This window comes from Miniopterus natalensis, chromosome X, assembly GCF_054644295.1.
Source record: "Miniopterus natalensis isolate mMinNat1 chromosome X, mMinNat1.hap1, whole genome shotgun sequence".
NCBI lineage: Eukaryota > Metazoa > Chordata > Mammalia > Chiroptera > Miniopteridae > Miniopterus > Miniopterus natalensis.
This window is the reverse complement of record NC_142103.1, coordinates 94,284,756-94,294,500: the sequence shown is the minus strand read 5'-3', so window position 1 is coordinate 94,294,500 and position 9,745 is coordinate 94,284,756. Positions and strand designations below refer to the sequence as shown.

Below are 9,745 nucleotides of genomic sequence, written 5' to 3'. Positions count from 1 at the left end.
TTAATCCAGTTTGAGTTTATTCTTGTGTGTGGTGTAAGGAAGTGGTCTAGTTTCGTTTTTTTGCACGTATCTGTCCAATTTTCCCAACACCATTTATTGACTAGACAATCTTTACCCTATTGTACGTTTTTGCCTCCTTTGTCAAATATTAAATGACTATAAAGGTGTGGGTTTATTTTGGGGCTCTCTATTCTGTTCCATTGATCTATGTGTCTGTTTTTATGCCGGTACTGTGCTATTTTGATTACTACAGCCTTGCAGTATTCTTAATAGCTGTGTTTACAACCTGCTCACAAAATTCCTGATAATGTAACACTGGTTTTCACAGCACACAAGCTGGCTCCAGCACACCACTGCCTTTGGAGTAAAAATGAAGCATCTTGCACAGAGAGACTGAAGCTTATGCCATGTAGGGGCCCTCTTTAAGAAAAAAGAATGCTTAAATGTACACAAATTGAATATTTATTTGGAAGAGAATATTTATTTTGAATGCCCACAGCCACTCCAACACCCCTGACATGAGGGAGTGTGTAGGAGAAGGAAAGGAACTCAGAATGTAAAAAGACAGCATTAGCCAACTACACTTAAAATATCTGACTTTTGCAAAATTTTCAAAAACATGTAATCATGTGAACACATCGGTAGAACCTCCCCCAGTGCCTCGGGGGTCACACAAGAGATAAGTCCTAAAGCCTAAGCTTCATCATCTCAATGGTAAGTCTGTCTCTGATTCTGAATGATCAGGATAGAGCTACTTTTATTATGTATCATTGAGGGTACCACGGACCCTGATAAATATGAACCTCTAAGGAATCTTGCATTGTTCGAAAATTAGGTTGCAAACTGATATACCTACAGGGACCAATATGTCACGTGAATTAGTGAAGCATGTCTGTTGGGTCCTATAGCTAATAGAGGGCACATGCCCTGTTTAAAATAGATACCAGCTGCTCAACTCAGGGTGAGTTTTGCCATGATATGCTACGGGCCCAGTATTACCACAAATTCTAGTTTTTCATAACAAACTGTAAATCTGCAATTTATGTGAAATCTGATCTTTAAATGATAGCAACTAAATCAATTTTAAAAACACCTTAAGGTCAAACGAAACAGGGGCTGCCATTTTGCAAACTCTGCCTTAGATAATAAAGAGTATATTACTTGAGTACATTGCTTTGTTTATATCTTTGACCCTGACCGTCCCCCACTCCTTACCCCCAGGACCTGGGAAAATAACCACTATATTAGTAATTATTAGGTAGTACCATAATTGCTGGTCAGTGGGCTTGTTTCCCAAGTAGGTCATAGTTCTTGGAAGTCATAGTTGACTGGTGTTCAGAACACCTGGCGGATAGCATCTGGCATGTTGAGCTGCACATGACACCACACATGGAGGCAGTAGAGCACAAAGGTAGTAAGTATGGGCTCTGGGGCCAACTTGTCTGGGTTACAATTCCAGGTAGTATATCTTTATTAGCTGTGTGTCTTTGGACACTCAGTGGCTGAGTTTACTCACATATAAAATGGGAATCATAGTAGTCATCTCCTAGGATTGATGTATGGATTAAATGAGCTAATGCAAACAACGGACTTAGCACAGTCAGGCATATATGACGCATTCAGTAAATCCCAGTAAATACCAGCTATTTACATACTTGTTTCTGAAATGCAAATATTACCCTTAAATGTGAATCAAATATGAAAAGGCTATTTAAATGTTTGTTTCTAAAATACAAATATTACTCATAATATTACCACTAGTATAATAGGCTCTCAATAAATATTTGTTGATCTATGTTTTTCAATTTCTACCTGGTATTTTTTATATTTATTTACTTTTCATAGAGAGTTATACACTGCCCCTAAAGTGTTTTATGTGGGATTGGTAGAGGTAAGTATTTGAATTGAACTGTGGCTTTTATAAAGTTGACTTGAATAAAAGGTACGAAGGAACTAGAAAAACATTCTCAAGTGACATATCTATGACTCCTTCCAAATCTGATCATCTTACTAATCTGGGACATGATCAAAATCTTCCTCCAAAGACACTGAGTCAAAGATGGAGCAATTCTTTTGTCCCATGAGGGAACATGAAGAATTGGAGACATACCCTGGCCGGTGTGGTTCAGTGGTTGAATGTTGACCTATGAACCAGGAGGTCACAGTTTGATTCCCAGTCAGGGCACAAGGGTTGCTACTCGATTTCCAGTAGGGGACCAGTGAGAGGCAGCCAATCTATGACTGGCTCTCATTGTTGCTATTTCTATCTCTTTCCCTCTCCCTTCCTCTCTCTGAAATCAATAAAAACGTATTTAAAAAATAATTGGAGAAATAAAATTTTATCTTATTTTTTCTAATACATCTTTCTACCCCACTAGGCTGAGTTTTATGGTAGGTGCTAATCCATGTTCCCTTCCTTAATTCCTAGCAGGCATGATGTTTGTCATGTAGTAGTTCTTTTTACTTTTTTTGCTATGAAATAAAGATACATTCCAAATGGTTTCCATTTCCCAATGAAGAGAAAAGAACCTTTGAGGAGGAGAGAAGGAATTAATATTTGAGTCCATACAGTGTGTGAGATCATTTGCTAGATATGTTTTTTAAAAGTCATTTTAATTCTTACAAAAACCCTGATTTATTGTCTACATTTTGCAGAAGGAAGAATGAAGCTTCAAGAGGTCACATGAATTACTCAAACCTTCACTGTTAACAATTAAGGAGTTAGTATGCCAGGATGTACCCAAATCCAAAGCTCTTTTCACCATGAACTTGGCTGTCCTTTCATATTTACTCAGCACAGAACAATTTACTGATCAGCAAGTGTATTAAAAGAAAACATATTATTGAGAACACCGGCCAGTTGATTACAAAAATAATTATTTGGCACTAACTTTTTTTCAGTTTGCATAGATGTTAGTTAAAATGGCTATGGTCCATCTCTGTTGAAAACCACTGAGATGTGTCAGAATTGGTTAGGAACATATGCTGCCCATAACAAAGTAAAAGTCATCATTTTATGTTTAAGTCAGATATAAGGTGAAGTCAGCCTTCATCTCACCTTGTGGCTACTATTTAATGATCTGTCTTCCTTCATTCTTTGCTAAGCATCTAGGCTGTGGGAGGATGAGAGCTATGTTTACACCGCTCATCAGGAACTCTGCAGCGCCTCCTACAGTACCTGGGACGCAATATGCGCATAGTGCAAATCCGTTTAAATAATTTTATAGGAAATAGCCCGGCCGGACGTGGCTCAGCGGTTGAGCATCGACCTAGGATCCAGGAGATCAGCGTTCGATTCCCAGTCAGGGCACATGCCCATGTTGCGGGCTGCAGCCAATCAATGACTCTCTCATCATTGATGTTTCTATATCTCTCTCTCCCTCTCCCTTCCTCTCTCTGAAATCAATAAAGATATATTTAAATAAATAAATAAATAAATAAATAAATAAATAAATAAATAAATAAATAAATAAATAAATAAATAAAAATAAATAAATAATTTTATAGGAAATAAGTAACATGCTGGCTTCGCAATTAAGAAAAACATCAGATATAGGTACTATATTAATATCTTAGTATGATGTTAACAGCAGGCTTATTCCATCCAGTAAAATATAAGCAGATTAACATCTAATACCATATACAAAAATAAACTCGAAATGGATTTAAGATTTGAATGTTAAGCCTGAAACAATAAAATTCCTAGAAGAAAACACAGGAAATGAACTCTTTGACATAAGTCTTAGTAATATCTTTTTGGATATGTCCCCTCAAGCAAAGGAAACAAAAGCAAAAATAAACAAATAAATGGGATTAGATCGAATTAAAAATTTCTTCAAAGAGAAAGAAACCATCAAAAAACAGAAAGAGAGCCTACTGAATGAGAGAATATATTTACAAATAATATATCCAATAAGGGGTTAATATTCAAAATATGTAAGAAATTCATATAATTCAATAACAAAAAATAAACAATCCGATCAAAAAATAGGCAGCAGACATGAACAGACATTTCTACATCAAGGACATACAGACAGCAACAGATATATGAAAATATGCTCCACATCACAGACCATCCAGGAAATATAACTCAAAACTGAACCACAATGAGATACCGCCTCACACCTGTCAAAATGGCTATTATAAAAAAGTCAACAAGTAAACAAGGTTGGCGAGGATGTGGAGAAAAGGGAACCCTCCTGCACTGTGGGTGGGACTGTAAATTGCTACAGCCACTTTGGAAAACAGTATGGACATTTCTCAAAAAACTAAAAACAGCACTTTCATCTGACCCAATAATTCTACTTCTGCATAGTTACTTGAAGAAATCCAAAGCACTAATTCAAAAAGAGATATAAACCCTTATGTTCATTCCAGCATTATTTATAATAGCCGAGATAGGGAAGCAGCCCAGGTGCCCATCAACAGATGAGTGGGTAAGGAAGATGTGATATATAATGGAATATTACTGAGCGACAAAAAAGAGTGAAATTTTGCCATTTGCAATAACATGGATGGACCTAGAGTGTATTATGCCAAGTGAAATAAGTCAGACAAGAGAGAGACAAATACCATATGATTTCACTCATATTTGAAATCCAAGAAAAAAAAGCAGACAAACAAGACAAGACAAAAACAAACTCATAGAGCCAAAGATCAAACTGATGGTTGCCGGGGGGGGGGGGGTGAAAAAGGTGGGCAGGAGTATAGTCGATAATATTGTGATGACTTTACACCGTGACACATGGTTACTAGACTTAGTGTAGTGATCACATGGTAAGGCATATAAATATCAAGTCATTATTTTGCACACCTGAAACATAATGTTGTAGGCCAATGAAACTTAACTTTTCAAAAATAAAATTAAAAGTTTTATATATGTTCAGAGTCATGAAGCATAGCAAGCAAGACATACCTTCTAAGTATGTTTAGCTAGCGAGTTTAGTGTGTTTCAAAAGCAACACACTAATGCAGCGATTTTCAACCTTTATCACCTTATGGCACACATACAATAATTACCAAAACTGCAGCATTCCAAAAATATATCATATTTTTGGCTGATCTGACAAAAAAGTAGGTATAATTTTGATTGACTGACACAAAAAATAATACTAGCAATTACCTACCCTTTTTGCTCCAAAGTGACTTTTTAAAAAAACAGGTGCCTGTACTTGTATATAAGGACTTCTGGTGCCAAGAATTAACCAATGAGATGCAACCTTATTATGCAACATGGCCAATAAGAGGCAATTCTATCATATTTAATGGTTCAAGACAGGGCATTTACAAAAGACAGATATTGTAGTATTGGCTGTTGTCATTTTTTTTATTTGACAATCTAAGGGAAAAGAGGTAAGTGCCCCTGACTAAATAGTCAGGTATGGCATTGTCTTAAAAATTCTTGTGGCACATGGGTTGAAAATCGCTGCTCTAAGGAACACAGAAAAGCACGAAGAAAGTAAAAATTATGTAACTACTCATAAATGCATAGCTTGGCATACCTGTTTTTTCTTTGCATCCATGCTTTTGAAATAAAATTGGAGCTACTTTCAAAAAAATCTTAAAGATCCTCAGGGCTGGAAAAGGCCTTAAGGAAAGCGCCGAGTTTAACTTTGTTATTTTCCAGAAAAGAAAACTGGGACTGCAGAAGGAAAATAACTGATCCCGATTACACGGTCCCTTAGACCATCAGCAGCGTGTATTGGCAGGACACTAACAGCTGTCTGCTAATCATTCCGCTAGGCACTGCCTGCTGAGGGGACAGATAAGAACAAAACCCCTGCCCTCAGGAAGAACACAGTCTGATTGGCGAAACAAGATTTCATTTATCAAACAATTACAGGACAATGAGAAAGTATGTTATTAAGTTGCTAAATTAGGCAGAACATAAGATAAATGCTATAGCTGTTCAAAGTGAAGGAAGAGATAAATTACCGAATGAGCTCAGATTGATCATTTATTCTTCCTTGTGTTTATGACCATCTCCTATGTCATGGCCAACTCCAGGAAAGCGATAATTTTGTTGTTTTAATACTTCTTTTGCCATGGATAATTAATTATCAATAGACGAAAATTGACTTACGTTGTCACTTGGATTTGCTAAAGGAACCCTTATCAAATCACAATATTCTCTTCCATTCGATGATGTTAAGATTTTATCAAAATAAATGAATAAAATATAACACTAATATTACACTCACATTTTCTAAATCCTTTTGCAAAGCACCACGACAGAGATGATTTATTTTTGATTGCCTACACACAGCAACACAGCCAGGCGTACACACACAGACCCCTCTTGCAAGTCTATGTGTCTTTAAAAATACAGAGACTGACTGCTTTTGTCTCCTTAACTAATACATTGCTCTTTAGAAGTGTCACCACAAGTTCTCCTGCAGATTTCTTCTACCTGACCCTGCAATAGGAGCATCTCACTATCTGTTGAGTTTTAGATAGTATCCCTGGTCATCTCTGTAATTCCCCAGGAGTCTTACAGGTGTTCCTATCATTTCCAAAAGCTGTGGCATGTAAGGAAGGATCAGGGAGGCAACAGACTATCTTCTCGGTGCATACGTCATTTCTCCATACTCCCAATATCTTAAAGCCAAATGAGAAGGCCTGGGGTGGGGCAGGAACCAGTTGGAGAGGGGTAATGGGGGGAAAATGGGGGACATCTGTAATACTCTCAACAATAAAGACTTTTTAAAAAAGAAAAGGCCTCAATAATCCACTGTCCCTTAAACACAGTTCTTGTTCCTTTAAACCTTTCCTAAACTTCTCAGGTGAAATTAGTCATTTCCTGTGCTATACATGATGAACTGAACTGCAATGATTTGCCATGGATTTTTTCCTTCACTGACCTGCAACTTCTTGAAAGAGGGTCTCTGTAGCTCACATTTTACTCTAGCTAACTTCCTGACACACAGTAGGCCCCCAACATGTTTTACATGAATGAAACCAGAGGTCATTAGATCTTAATTTTCACTAAATGTATATATCCAATTGCTTCTTGGCCTTTTGGCTAAGATCAAGTGTAGTATCTGTTCTTATCAGTTTAAATGTATTTATGTAATTTTTTAAGCACCTTTCTTAACAGTGGCCCAAGCTACTTGGTGTTCTGTCATAGGCAGTCTACTTTTGAATGGATCATAGTCCTCTTCAGGAAAGCATTTCAAAGGGGTCTATAACATGGGTATTTAAGCAAAGATAAAATGAGAGTTCTAAAATGTTGAGTCCTAGGTCACCAGTAAATATGGTCAACCTTTATAGAGTGAACCAGATTTTATCAAAGCTTTCCCTTGGGAAAATGCTGACTGCCTGCCTTCCTTGGAAGCTCTGTTCAGTGTCCTGGTGTCTTGAGCATTGGCTTGACCTGCTTTGAGTTGTTGGTCTGACCCTGAAGTATAACCAATAAAATATTCATAACCTTCTCTAAGGTACATAGATTTTTATTAGTTTTATATGGTATATACACAGCACATAGGAAAAAAATACAATGGCATGACTCAGATTCATTGGTACCTCATGATGACTGGACCAATAAACTGAGAACGCAGTTTAATGCAGACAAATGGAAAATGATATGTCTAGAGACAATGAGCCAAAACAGAGAACCCATATTAAGTGATAGCAATGCAATGCAGTGATCAGGAAAATGATTTAGGGATTCTTGCATAATAATGCTGGAAGCTAGAAGCTCAGAAATGTTTGCTAGCTGAGCAAAAGGCTTACATGATGTATAGAATACAAATCGAATTATATGGCCAAGATACTGTGAAAACAACAGAGGGAACACACCTAAACCTTCACATATAACTCTGTCACCATTTCGCCGGTGGAAACAAGCACAGCAAATTTCAAATTGATTGGTTACAGATAGCTACGGCAAATGTATTTAAGTCAGATATTAGGAAGAGCTACCTGCCCTATGGGCTGTAAAACATTAAAATTCCTTAGAAAGACAACAGAAATATCTTCTTTTATGTGAAATTTTCTCACAGTGTTTTCACAATAACAACTTCATTTGCTCCTCAATATAAAGATGGGGGGTACGCAGAAGAAAGAGTATTTCCATTTTATAGAGAGTTAAACTGAGATTCGGTACCCAAAGATAGTGGCACGGATAGGGCAAAAACGCAGAGCTTATGAATATCATTCTAGTGCTCTTTCTTGACCATAAAATCACTTTCATAGGCATTGTCAAGGAAAATTTGGAGCCCAAACCTCAGATTTTTTTGAAGAATCATATGGAAAGCTATGTTTGCCCTATGAAAGCATAAGACTGATTGCATTTTTAAAAGCACCCTCCCAGAAGAAGTTTTTAATAGTAAACTATAGCACTTTTGAATCCAGAAGAGTTGAAATTCCCTATTAAGACAAAGTATAGCAGTGTATATATTCCAAAAATGGCCACAACGATATCTTCTATCCCTCATGATTTTTTGCAAGGTGATCTTGATGCTACTCCCACTGAGAGATGGGTTACCTATCTCCCATCTCCTGTGACTTGCTTGTAACCACTTTGAATGAGGTGGAAGTGACGCTGAGTGTCGGTCACAGAAAGCAATGAAGCTTCTGACTTGTCAACAGGAGTGTTCTCTTTTCTTTTATTTTTTAATATATCTTTATTGATTTCAGAGAGAGGAAGGGAGAGGGAGAGAGAAACATCAATGATGAGAGAGTCATTGATCGGCTGCCTCCTGCACGCCCCTTGCTGGGGATGGAGCCCGCAGCCCGGGCCTGCGCCCTGACCGGGAATCGAACCGTTATCTCCTGGGTCCTAGGTTGACGTTCAACCTCTGAGCCATGACCGGCCAGGCAGGAGTATTATCTCTTAAAGACTTTAACCCTCAGGAGGCTGCCATGTTATCCAGACAAGGCCAGGAGAAACGTGAAACTAAATGATGAGATTCCAGGGAAGGTCCAAATTGCTGTAGCCCCCACTGTTCTAGATCCATGTGCCTGCTAATAAAGGAGAGACCAGAGCCAGAACCACTCGACCAATCTCTTCCTAATTTCCTGAACTGTTTGTGTTAAGTGACTAAGTTTAGGAGTGATTTGTTCTGCCTCAATTTACCAGTTACTGGATATACATTTGTACAAACCCATAGAATGTATAATGCCAACAGTAAACCCTAATGTAAAACAATAGATTTGGGGTGATTACGATGTGTCAAACTAGGTTCATCAACTGTAACAAATGCACCGCTGCTGGGGGTCAGAGGTATGTGGGAAATCTCTGTACCTTCCCTTAATTTTGTTATAAACATAAAACTGCTCTAAAAAAATATAGTCAATAAAAAAGTGGGTTGATATCAAATCAGTCGACCTATGAGGTGTGTCAGTGGGGAAGCCAGCCTCTTGGGTGAGGCTCTGGTGCTGGCCTAGGCCAGCTGCCAAGTAAGCTGAAGTTGAAGCCACTTGAGATGGGCTCTGGATGAGGCGGGCAGGCTGGGCAGGGTGGGACCTCAGGGAATTGTCAGGGTGGGGCAATTGTTTTTAGCTAGGTTAATGGAGAGCTTCAGAACTGCCCATATCTGCACTGGACCAGCCAGCTAGAACACAATAAAAGAAACAAAGAAATAATGGGGCCCCAAGCGCTTCTGTTCCCTAGAGGAAGTTCCCCCTGATCACGGCCAGCTCAAGCACTTGTCCTAAAGGTAGTAAGTGTAATTTATTCATGTATGGCCCAGGCACTATACAAACTGCTGTCTGTGCGCTGGAGCATGGAGCATCTATGTGCAGG

General features: G+C 38.2%; 1 pseudogene; it reads left to right on the top strand.

Moving 5' to 3' along the window:
- Positions 1–7,001: 7,001 nt before the first annotated feature.
- On the top strand, positions 7,002–7,172 carry LOC148090630 (U2 spliceosomal RNA; annotated as a pseudogene).
- Positions 7,173–9,745: the final 2,573 nt, after the last annotated feature.